Source organism: Eumetopias jubatus, unplaced genomic scaffold (genome assembly GCF_037043125.1).
Source record: "Eumetopias jubatus isolate StellerSeaLion01/CBP00866 unplaced genomic scaffold, mEumJub1_p1.0 scaffold_6, whole genome shotgun sequence".
NCBI classification, from domain to species: domain Eukaryota; kingdom Metazoa; phylum Chordata; class Mammalia; order Carnivora; family Otariidae; genus Eumetopias; species Eumetopias jubatus.
In genome coordinates, this window is record NW_028274812.1 from 147239481 (window position 1) to 147252740 (window position 13260).

Genomic DNA, 13260 nt, shown 5'->3' on the forward strand with positions numbered 1-13260 from the left:
TGTGGTTGAGAAAACGGAGCTGGGAGTGTCCTGCTCGGAATGCATGAACAGCAAGTGCTGGAAGCAGGAGTCAGACACGTGCTGTTCCCGGCCTCGTGCCTAATCCTTAACCTTGATTATGTCCCTGACAGAATCACCACGTGACGTGACACCAAAACAGACGGCACTCGTGCACCACTAAAGTGGGGGACACGGTTCACACGTCGTTCGCCTTTCAGAAGGTGAAAGACCACACGCAACTCTTCATGTGGGGGATCGTCTGTGCACAGGGTGCCCATTTTCTGGTCAGGATCAGAAGTCTTACCTGTAGATTTGCTTGTGCTGCAAAACACCAGCAAGTTTGGTCTGGTATTTTCATTCCCTTCCATTTGTAGTCAAGCTTCGAATCTTTCCGTGTTATAAATTTTGACTGGCCTAGTTTGTGCTTTCCATCACACATGACTGAATTCACCAGGATTGTTGTTTTCCCTTGGAATTAATCTCTCAGTGAGGTGTTGTTGTTGTTGTTTTTAAGATTTTATTTGTTTGGGGGGGCCTGGAGGGCACGGGCATGAGAATCTCAAGCGGACTCCACGCTGAGCGCTGGGCCCTCACCGCCCGAGATCATGACCTGAGCCAAAACCAAGAGGGAGACACTGAACTGACTGAGGCACCCAGGTGCCCCTCATTCAGAGAGTTTCAAGATGACTAGTCAGCTTTAACCTCAGCAGTTTTTGGCACTCTTTTGCATTTCTGTAAGTTAATGATTTGTTTTGCCTTAGGAGTAGCCAAAAAAATTCACCCCCAGAGACAGTCTCCTTGAAGCAGAAACCTGTGAAGTAAGTTTATTGAAGCGTTAGAGCCCGTAATGGAGGCAGCCTTGGCTGTTAAATCTCAAAGGAGCAGGAGGACTACCCTTGGAGCTAAGAACGTGGGCTGTGCAGGAAGAACGCCCAACAACCAGGAGGTAGCCGCTAGTCATAACGTCAGGCAGTTTTGTTACCAGGAGACACCTGGGCCCTGGGAGGATCTGAACCAACTCTAGGAACTTTGGGTCACTGGCTGATGCCACACCAAGGAGCAGATCCCAATCATCCTGCCCAGGAGCTCCAGGTCTCAATGTTAGCAGATCGGCCAAAGAACAGCGGAGGCAGCGGTCCTGCGGGGCAGTTTGGAGAGAGCGCTTGATGAAACAGGACAGCAGGTGTGATTAAATGAGCTAACATCTAGTGAGGGAGAGAAGCATCCCTACAACCGCGGGAGCAAGGTTGCAGAGCTTCAGGCTGCCCTCAGCCAGGCTGGAAGTATTAGTGTCAGCCTTTCTCATTCTCTCACGCTTTCTAGTTTCTTACTTCTTGAAGGCAGAATACACTCTGTGTCCATTTTTTCTCTATTCTATGCCCTGAGAATTGTCCCCTAAGGTGTCCTTCTAAGATAATAACTCAGGTTCACTCACTGAGTCTTTCGCAAACCCAACCATGTCTTAATTGTTTCCAGGCTGTTGCCAGGACATGTGGAATGGGAGTACGTTCAGAGCAGACGAGCAGCATAGAAGCCACCAACTACTCCAGCCCATGAAATATCTAGAATTCCAGGCCATTCATGAGCAAGGTGAGAGAGGGTGGTTGAAAGTTCTGCTAGCTATCCAGGTTGAAAAGCATTGGGAACACCGGAAACATAGAAACAGCATGCTGAATCAGACTGAATATCCTCTCAAGTTTCGAATTCCCGCTTAGTTAGCACTAACAAAGGACATGATACAGAATAACATAATGCTGTCTTCCCTACTATCAGCCTCAGGAGGAAGTTGTATTCCAGCATTCCTAACTTCATTTAAAAACCTTTTCAGACTGTTCTCATAAAATAAAATTTATCTTTATTTAAACCTGTTTATATTTTCATCATATGTAATATCATGGCCTAACTTCTGTACATTTAGTACTTGCTCTGTAAAGTAGAACTTAATCAATCTTTTGCCTTAAAATGACCTTTTCCGAATTTCCCTGATCATTTAAAGCCATTTTGTACCTCTTTACTGTGTCCTTGTAATGAACTCTGTGTCGTCTACCTAATCTTTCAGACTCATCTAACCCTGTTTGTTTAGTTTTTCCTTTAGTTCCTGCTGTCTTTAGTTAAAAAGTCACAAATCATTCTAAAATATAGATCTTTCCTCTTCAGTATTATCTCCTCATTGCCCCCATTCCCTCTAACTTCAGTACATTTTCATCTGTTCTGACTACAGTTCAAAACAAATTATTTTGGGGCGCCTGGGTGACTTGGTTGAGCCTCCAAATCTTGATTTCAGCTCAGGGTCCTGGGATCAAGCCCTGTGTTGGCCTCTGCGCTCAGCGGGGAGTCTGCTTTTCCCCTCTTCCTCTGACCCTCACCCACCCCACCCCATCCCCCATGCTCACTCTCAAAATAAAAAATATCTTTTAAAAAGATTTATTTTTCTGTTACTTTCTACTGCCATCCCCAATATTTCTTATTTTCACCTTCTTCCACTTTTGATAACCATGTTACTTTCATTGTTCAGTCCAAATCCCTTTTCGATAGTTGCTTTATTCATCTCTTTCCTTGCCCACCTCACCCCCCAACTCTGTACCTATAGAATGGGATAAAATATCTGCAAACTATCAGATAAGAGGTTAATATCCAAAATATATGAAGAACTCGGGGAGCCTGGGTGGCTCAAGTCAGTTTAGTGTCTGACTGTTGATCTCAGCTCAGGTCTTGATCTCAGGGTTGTGAGTTTAGGCCCCGTGCTGGGTGTGGACCCTACTTAAAAAAATTTTTTTTAATATTTTATTTATTTATTTGAGAGAAAGAGAGAATGAGCAGTGGGGGGAGAGAGAAGCAGACTCCCCACTAAGCAGGGAGCCTGACGTGGGGCTTGATCCCAGAACACCAGGATCATGACCTGAGCTGAAGGCAGATACTTAACCAGCTGAGCCACCCAGGTGCCCCAACATTTTTTAAAAAAAGACAAAATATAGGGGCGCCTGGGTGGCTCAGTCGGTTAAGTGTCTGCCTTTGGCTCAGGTCATGATCCTGGGGTCCTGGGATCGAGCCCCGCATTGAGCTCCCTGCTCAGCGGGGAGCCTGCTTCTCCCTCTGCTGCTCCCCCTGCTTGTGCTCTCTCTCTGTCAAATAAATAAATAAAATCTTTTTTAAAAAATTAAACTAAATTAAAAAATAAAAAGACAAAATATATAAAGAACTCATACAACTTAATAACAACAAAAACAATCCAATTAAAACACAGGCAGGGCACCTGGCTGGCTCAGTCGGTAGAGCATGCAACTCTTGATCTCAGGGTCATGAGTTCCAGCTTCACACTGGGTATGGAGCTTACTTAAAAAAAATAAAGTAAAAATAAAACACAAGCAGAGGAGGTGAATAGACATTTTTCTAGAGAAGACATACAGATAGCCAAGAGATACAAATCATCGGAAATGCAAATCAAAACCACAATGAAATATTACCTCACACCAGTCAGAACGACTGATATCAAAAAGACAAGAAATAAGTGTTGAAGGATGTGGAGAAAATGGACCCTTATGCATGGTTGGTGGGAAAGTAAATTGGTACAGCCACTATGGAAAACAGTATGGAGGTTTCTCAAAAAATTAAAAAATAGAACTATCATATGGTCCAGCAATCCCACTTCTACATATATATCTGAAGGAAATAAATGAAAACAGGGTATCAAAAAGATAATCTGCACTCCCATGTTTATTGTATTATTCACAATAGCCAAGATGTGGAAACTACTTAAGTGTCCACTGATAGATGAATGGATAAAGTATAGTACAATGGAATATTATTCAGCCATGAGAAAGAAGGAAATCCTGCCATTTGTGACAACATGGATGGAACTTGAGAGTACTGTATTGAGATAAGTCAAAGAAAGACACATTGTATGATGCCACTTATAGGTGGAAACTAAAAAAGCTGAACTTGTAAAAATGAGTAGAATGGTGGTTACCAACTCAAAGTGGAGGAATTGGGAAGACAGTCAAGGGTACAAACTTGCAGTCAGAAAATTAATAAGTTCTGGGGATCTAATCAACATTGTGATTGTAGTTAACAGTACTATATTATATACTTGAAGGTTGCTGAGAGATTAGATCTTAAATTACAAAAAGTAATTATGTGCCATGATGGAGGTGTTAGCTAATGCTAATCATATTGAAATATATAAGTGTATCAAATCAATGTTGTGTATCTTAAATTTATACACTGTTAGATGTCAATTATAGCTGAATAAAAAAATATAGAGAACTATATTTTTCCCCTCCCCGAGAACTATTTTTTAAATGTCAGCATCTTGAAATGGACTCATCATGACATGAAATCTATTTTTCCAAATCTTACTATCCATGTCATTAGCTTTTTGATTAATAATAATCATGATAAAATAGAATTTTCAATTCATGGTATATAACAAAATTGGATTTAAAAATGATTCCTCCTTTATTCTTTTCATATCAGTGCAAAGTTTCTCAGTCTTAAACATAACTTCTTATAGACCCAAGTTTTGTTTTGTTTCCTGAAATTAAAAAAGTGTTAAAATATCATAGCTCCTTTTTCCCCATCTGAAAGCACTGATACTCCACATTTTTAAAAGAAAAAATATTTGGTTGCAAAGACAGTAAAGTTTATGTCTTCTGAATCTGCAAGTTTAATAAAAGCCTAATAACAAACATTCTATAATCTATACTTTGGGAAAAGATTTTGGTTCATATTCTGGAAAAAATTGTAACATGTTTCTCAAGCGATATTTGTGAGGTTTTAGTATGTATTTTATTCTTGTTTATTTCTCTTCTCATAGTCATATTCTTTATTTTGGTCTTTTTTAATTTGGCAGAGCCAGTACTCACCTGTAGCACAACTTTCTTATATCAGCACAAGAATACATATATCCGGGGGGAGCGGAGCAAGATGGCGGAGGAGCAGGAGACCTAGATTTCGTCTGGTCTCAGGAATTCAGCTGAATAGGGATCAAACCATTCTGAACACCTACGAACTCAACAGGAGATCGAAGAGGAGAGTAGCAACAACTCTCTGAGCAGAGAAGCGACCACTCACTGGAAGGTAGGACGTGCGGAGAAGTGAATCCGAGGCGATATTCGGGAGGATAGACGGCGGGGGAGGGGGCCTCCGTCGGCCGCTTCTGGCAAGTGCTAGAGCCGCGGAGCACAAAAACGGACCTTTTAGAAGTCGGCTCCGTGGAGGGACGTCGCTGCAGTGGCTAAGCGGGGGGTGGAACCCTCCCGGGACAGTGTGGTCTCAGGACCCTCGGGGTCACAGAGAGACCGGGGGAGCCTGAGTGCGGCCGAGCTCCCAGGGATCGGAGCGGGGAAGCCGGCTGCAGAGACGGAGCCGAGGCGCGGGCTCTCAGCTCGGGGTGGCCATAAACTGTGATCCGCGGCCCAGTCGGGCCACTGCTCCTCCAGCAGGGACCCAACAAGCGGCAGAGCCGGGGAGACTCCCCTTCCTCCCCCGGGAGGAGCGGCGCGGGAGCGCACCGCAGGGATCTGCTGGGTTTGGAGACTCCACACGGGGTCGGGTGCCAGAGATAGCAACGCTCGGTCACAGGCCGGGTGAGCACGGAGTGCGGCCGGAGACCGGGGACACGGGAGTGACTGCTTTTCTCTGGGGGCGCACTGACGAGCGGGGCCCTGAGTTCTCAGCTCCTCCGGGTAGAGACTGGGAGGCCACCATTTTCACCCCAGTCCTCCAAAACTGTACCGAGAGTTTGCAGGGAACAAATCTCCTGAGAGCAAACCCAAGCAGATTGCTTAGCCTGGACCACAAGGGCGGGGAAATTCCGCCTCCGGCAAAGACATTTGGGAACCACGGCAACAGGCCCCTCCCCCAGAAGGTCAGCACGAACAGCCAGCAAGCCAAGACCAAGTTTACCGCTCAAGGAGAACGGGAGAACTCCAGCGCTAGGGGAATACGGCACATAGAATTCATGGCTTTTTTTTACCATGATTCATTAGTTCATCAAAGTTAATTTTTTTAACTGTTTTTTTTTTAATTTTTCTTTTTCCCTTTTTCAACCAACATCTTATCAATCCCTTTTTTTAAAAAAACATTTTTTATTTTTCATTTTTAGAGTCATATTTTATCCCTTGGTAGTAGTTACCCTTATTTTTGATATATATATATAAGTTGTTCTCTCTTTAAAATTTTGAGATACAGTTTCTTCTAACAGATCAAAATATACCCTAAATCACTACTGTATGGCTCTGTTCTAGTCTCCTGCCTGATCACATTCTCTCCGTTTTTTCTTTTTTTTTAATCTTCTTTCTTTTTTCAAACAACTTATCAATTCCTTTTATAAAATCTTTTATAATTTTCATCTTTACAGTCATCTTCCATCCCTTCATTGTATCAACCCTTATTTTGTACATATATAAGTCTTTCTTCATTTAAAATTTTACGAGGCACTTTTTTCTAACAGACCAAAATACGCCCAAAATCTAGTGTGTGGCACTGATCTATGCACTAGCCTGATCATATTTGATCTTATTCTGCTTTTTTTGTATTGTTCTGTTTTTGTTATCTTTTCTCTTTCTTTTTTCTTTCTTTCCCTTTCTTTTCCCCTGGTTTCAGGTCTTTTCTGATTTGTATACAGTATATTTGCTGGGGACATTGTTAACCTGTTAGCATTTTGTTCTCTCATTCATCTATTCTCCTCTGGACAAAATGACAAGATGAAAAAAATCACCTCAGCAAAAAGAACAAGAGGTAGTACCGTCAGCCAGGGACCTACTCAATACGGACATTAGTACGATGTTGGACCTAGAGTTCAGAATCATGACTTTAAAGATACTAGCTGGGCTTGAAAAAAGCGTGGAAGTTATTAAAGAAACCATTTCTGGAGAAATAAAAGAACTAAAATCTAACCAAGTCGAAATCAAAAAGGCTATTGATGAGGTGCAATCAAAAATGGGGGCACTAACTGCTAGGATAAATGAGGCAGAAGAGAGAATCAGCGATATAGAAGACCAAATGATGGAAAGTAAAGAGGCTGAGAAAAAGAGAGAGAAACAACTACTGGATCACGAGGGCAGAATTCGAGAGATAAGCGATACGATAAGACAAAACAACATTAGAATAATTGGGATCCCAGAAGAAGAAGAAAGAGAGAGAGGGGTAGAAGGTATATTGGAGCAAATTATACCAGAGAACTTCCCTAATGTGAGGAAGGAAACAGGCATCAAAATCCAGGAGGCACAGAGAACCCCTCTCAAAATCAATAATAATAGGTCAACACCCTGACATCTAATAGTAAAACTTACAAGTCTCAGAGACAAAGAGAAAATCCTGAAAGCAGCTCGGGAGAAGAGATATGTAACCTACAATGGTAGAAATATTAGATTGGCAACAGACCTATCCACAGAGACCTGGCAGGCCGGAAAGGACTGGCAAGATATCTTCAGAGCACTAAACGAGAAAAATATGCAGCCAAGAATACTATATCCAGCTCGGCTGTCATTGAAAATAGAAGGAGAGATAAAAAGCTTCCAGGACAAACAAAAACTAAAGGAATTTGCAAACATGAAACCAGCCCTCCAAGAAATATTGAAAGGGGTCCTCTAAGCAAAGAGAGAGCCTAAAAGCAGCATAGATCAGAAAGGAACAGAGACAATATACAGTAACAGTCACCTTACAGGCAATACAATGGCACTAAATTCATACCTTTCAATAGTTACCCTGAATGTAAATGGGCTCAATGCATCCTTTTCCAAAACATATTATCTGTTGAAAGAGGCCTAAATTCTTAATGAATTTGCCTAATAGGTAGCCCATTAGTAGAACTTCTTATCCACAGGAGCAGTCTGAGGCCTTACTGGAGCTGAACTCACCTGGAAACCTCTTCCATATTTATTGCATTCATAGGGTTCCTCTCCTGCGCAAATGCTCTATTACTGAATAAGGCCAGGGCTTGCCCTGGAAGTTTTCTCACATTCTTTACATTTAGAGGCCTTCACTCCAGCATCGATTTTCAGGTGAACAAGATGAGAGCATTGGATAAAGGTTTTCTCACACTTACTACAGTGATACAATTTCTCCCCAGAGTGAGTGAGTTCTCTGATGTCAAGAAAGTGGGAAATGCTGAATAAAGGCTTTCTCACACTCACCACAATTACAGGTTTTTATCCGGTATGGTTTCTCCTGTGTTTAAAGATTTAAATTCTAGGGGAAATTTTTCCTACATTCATCACCTGTCTGTTGGAAGACTTTTTCATAACTGCCTTCCTTGTAAGTCTTCCCACTGAGTCTGCCAGATGTGCAGTGCCAGCCTCCAAGATGTGTTACCTACGCCATAACAGAGGGCCCCAGGGCTCAGAGTGCTCAGAGGGGTCCTGCTTCTCGGAAGGTCCGGAGCTTGGTTTAAGATCGTTTGCACAGTCTTGAGATTCTAAATTGTATCTTTGAACTTGTGTTGTACATGTGAAGGACAGGACCATGATGCCTGCACCTGAGCAGAGGGTATGTCTTGCCCTCTCATTCACGTAGAGCACTTGTAATCCCCCAGGAAGACAAAATTCCAGTGGACCCATTATTCACGGGAGTTCAGTGAGACTCTAACTATGAAGGGGAGCAGAATAGGCTGCCCCAAAGTACACCACTTTGTCTTGTGGATTATGTTGAGCTGAAGGCAATCAAGACCCAGAAGACTCAGGAAAAACATCTACCTCTCCATCAACTACTTAAAATAATTTAGATAGAGGGCCTGTACCAGAAAAAGAGCTATTACCAGACATAACTTTTTTATCTGAAAGACTTAACTGCACGCCATGGCAAACGTCTGATAACCAGACATCTCCTCTCATTATCCTGTGAATTATCCTTCCCCCCTTTGAAGTCCCAGACCCCTCTCCCATTCCTTGGCTCAGGATGGCATATAAACCTCAATTGCCTGAATTGCCCATGAGTCTCATATCTTTGGGACTCCTGTCTGTACATAATTAAATTTGTTTTTCTCCTGTTAATCTGTCTTAGGTCACTTTAGTTATTAGACCAACCAAAAAACCTAGAAAGGATGAAGGGATGAAGAGAAAATTTCCTGCCCCTAAGGTACAAGGTAGGCACGTTATATCTGCACCTGAGTGAGCTGGGGTGCTGACAGCCAGGTGAGACCATACTTTTTGCTGGAACCAGAACTTGCTCATAACTCAGAAAGGTGGCAAATGACAGGGTCTAAGAAACAGGAACAAGGAACCCACCATGTTCTTACTTGTGTTACTTCCCTGTGCTGGGCAGCCACTTACTGGAAATTATGGCAAAAGCGAAAGGGAAGAGAGCAACACACTGCCACCTTCTTTTTCTTTCTCCTTAGTCCTCAGCAGTTAAAGGTAGAGTAGACAGAATGTGTACCCGTCAAGAAGTGATGAGTCACCCTGTACAGCGTTTCCACTGATCTGAAACACATATGCACGTAGGAACTACAAAATATGAATTGTGTATAATTTGGTGATTCCTAATGCTTTCATATTTGCATTTAAAAGTGGTATTATACCATCTAAAGATGAACAGCAAAATTCATAATTAAAATTTTAATTTTTGTTTAAATGACATTAAATAACAAAAACACACTGATGAGTCATGAGAGAGCCCATGGTAGGGGAAAAATAGGTTTTATATTTTAATACCTTTAACAATATGTTCTTCCTGCTTTTTGAACAAAGGGCCCCACATTTTCATTTTGCAGTAGTCCTGCAGATTATGTAGCTAGTACTGCCTATGTGTATTTCTCTAAATATTTGGTTCTTTAGAGCAAACTCTTATTGGTACTACTTTTGTCACCTAAAGTAGACAGACTGCAGATATAACTTATTATCTGAGACAGACACCTAAGGGAAAGACCAAAGGATGATTTAAGCATGTCCCGGAATATATACTATGGGTCAACCTAAATCAAGCACAGTCTAACAGGGTCAGTTCAAGAGAGACAACACTAACACAGTAAAGATCCAGGACACAGATGAGAACAGTAGATCTTTGGCAATGATTACACTGAAAATTATGAGAGCATTAGAGAGTTATAATGTATATAAAACACTTTCAAAAGATATCTTCATTTAACCTCACAACTCATTCCTGTAAAGTAGATATTTTTGTCCCCCATTCAGAGGTGAAGAAACAGAAGCTCACAGAAGTTAAGTAACTTGCCTGTGGTGATTTAAAATATAACAATGAATTCTTTGACCCAACTCCATCTAAAAGATGGAGCCTCATTTCCCTCCCCTTGAGTCTTGGCTGGACCTAGTGACATACTTCCAAAAATGAGAATATGGTGGGAGTGGTGATAGAAACTAGGTCACAGAAAGCAGTGCAGCATCCTTGGTCTTTTGGATAACTCGTTTTGGGGAGAAACCAGCTGCCACGCTGTGAGGACACTCAGGCATCCTGCCAAGAGCCATGTGAGGGAAGCAACTTGAAAGCCAATCCTCAGCTTTCTTGAGATGACTACAGCCGAGCCAACATCTTGACCACTACCTCTTGAGAAACCCAGGACCAGAACATTCTACTAAACCACTTTCAATTCCTGACCCACGGAAACTATAGATATGTTTAAGATGGCACATTTGGGGGTAATTTGTTACACAGCAATAAATATGAAAAGGGAATGACTACACTAGGAAGCTTTAGAGACCGAATAAAGAGAGTTCTCTGCTGGTGCACTGTCCCTAAGATGTCTGGTAAATCACAGACTCCAGTACCAGATATTCTGATTCCAAATCCTATTTCCTCTTTACTAGATTATTCTACTCATTACAAGGATGAGAAAAGAATGATAAGAATCAAAAGGAGAATCAAAGAAAATGTGGAACTGGAAGCTGAATGAACAGAAATAGTAGTGAATTAGCAAGAGCTATGAAGTGTTAGAGTAAATCCATCACCAGAGGTCAATGCAACATTATGTGAGGGACTGAGGAGGGAGAGACAGTGGACTGGAGAAAGTGGGAACAATGGCCATTGATAATAATATGATCCAACAGAAATCAAGAAAAGAACAAGCAGGCAAATAGAAACCATCAGGGGGCACCTGGGAGGCTCAGGCGTTAAGCGTCTGCCTTCGGCTCAGGTCACGATCCCGGGGTCCTGGGATCGAGCCCCGCATCGGGCTCCCTGCTCCGCGGGAAGCCTGCTTCTCCCTCTCCCACTCCCCCTGCTTGTGTTCCCGCTCTCGCTGGGTCTCTCTCTGTCAAATAAATAAATAAAATCTTTAAAAAGAAAAAAAATAGAAACCATCAGGAAAATCCGATTCAATACTGAAGTTGATCCCAAAACAAGCAACCGACAGAGTTTTTACTAAGGAGGGTGGAGACAGATCTACAATGATTTGGGAATTTACTAAATACAGAAGATCCTCAACATTTCAAGTCAGCACAAAGGACTCCAAGGATCCATGTCTCTCTTTCTCATTTGATGAGTCACAAACACCTTAAGGCTGGGGTGCTAGAAGTTATTAAGCCAGTGAGAGTCCAGTTTCCACATTTCAACAAGTTTTCACTGTTCTCTGCTGATACAAAAACTCTCATTAAGGCTGATGAGTTTATTATGTAAATGTTTGTTACATTTCAGTCAATTTGATGGAGGCCATATACAGACCACTGAATTTTCTAAATTCTTCCTCCCCATATGATTCTCCTTCCCTTTCTCTTCTAAGACCCACTGTCCATTTAAAGCTCAGTGACTCCCAGGAAACCTTCACTGACCTCCCCAGACCAGGGCAAAAGTATCCAGTTTTAAATTCCCGACTACACCTTTGACAAATACAAAATAGGTGTCAGGAGAAGTACTCTGGAAAGATGGTCTGACCAAAGGTGAATTCAAGGTAAATTGTGCTTCTTACCTCCTTCCAGTAGGGGACTGAATCTCTAAGACTGACAGCAAAGCTGTGTTTCCATAAGCCAGAGTTGGAAACTCCAAGACCTGTGGCCCACCATTCTCTTTAAAAACATTACCTGTCAAAGGCAACAAGCGGGGACCTGGAGAAAACTAGATACAGTTGAGCTTGTGAGGGAACCACACTGGGAATTGGAAATAGAACTTATAAATCACAAGTGGTATAACCAAGGGACACGGAGCAGGAGACCTAGGAACCAGAAGCTCATCCAGTCTTCAAGCAATGGAAAGCAGAGAGCAAGAAGTAAGAGACAGACTTGGAACCACAGGGAAGATTTTATCTCAGTAATGATCTACTCATTCCAATTTTGCATCTATGTCCCCTCACCACCATCCTCACTGTCCTACCCAGATTGCAACTCTTTTCTCACCCAGTATCCTAGATCATCAAGCTCTTTCCCTAAAGCTTCCTAGCATGCTCACTTCCTCCACATTATGGATGTTTCTTGTGCATACAAGCCTACAGCTCTTTGGATAGGATGGTCAAGAACTGCTCCAGCACCTTTATAATCTGCTCCTTAATGTGTATCTTGGACCTCAGCCTCTAACAGCAACATTCCTAGAGTTAGCCCAGAGATTTTTGGGGCCCAGACATTCGTTTCCTGCTAACATTACTACCTAAAGTACTGGCAGAAGTTCTGGTCAATAGACTTATTCCACTGCTGCCAAGATTCTTGCACCCTAGTCTGCCCCCCCCTTTTTTTTTTACTAATAGAGGTTATTTGGCTTTTGGAGACTGTATCTTAGGGATCAAGTTTGCTAAAGTCTTCAACTCCTTAGTCATCCTGATCTTGAATAGAGATAGGGTTCAGGAAGATTCCACTGAGTCTTCTGGGAGAATTCCTAAGGCAGGGAAAATTTAACATTTCCCTGATAAAATTGTCACATACGCTTGTTTTGTCTAAGGCGTCATTACAACACTGCAAAATAAAATCGTAGGCTTAGGTAGTGTTTTGTAAAGCTATACAGATTTTCTCTCCACAATGGCCAACCAAGTAAAAACATATTTACTAAGCACTTAATACAACTCAACAGATAATACAAAGAAAGATAAGACAGATCCCTGCCATCCAGATGCTGATAAGAATCCAGAAATAATACTTCTGCCTTTGGTGAGGGCAGCCTGGGTACCAGATAAGAAAGAGCAGAATTGAAAAGGAAGAAAGCAAAATCAAAGAAAAGCAATCAAATCCAGCTAAAGGACATCCGTCTTGGAACAAGCGTCTCAGTACAGCGCACAGAGGATTTAGAGGAGCTGAAAGAGAAAGCTAGAGATGTACTACCTTTCCTCCTCTACCCTGAGCTCCTTCCCCACCACGGCAGATGCTCATTCTCACGTATCTCAGACTC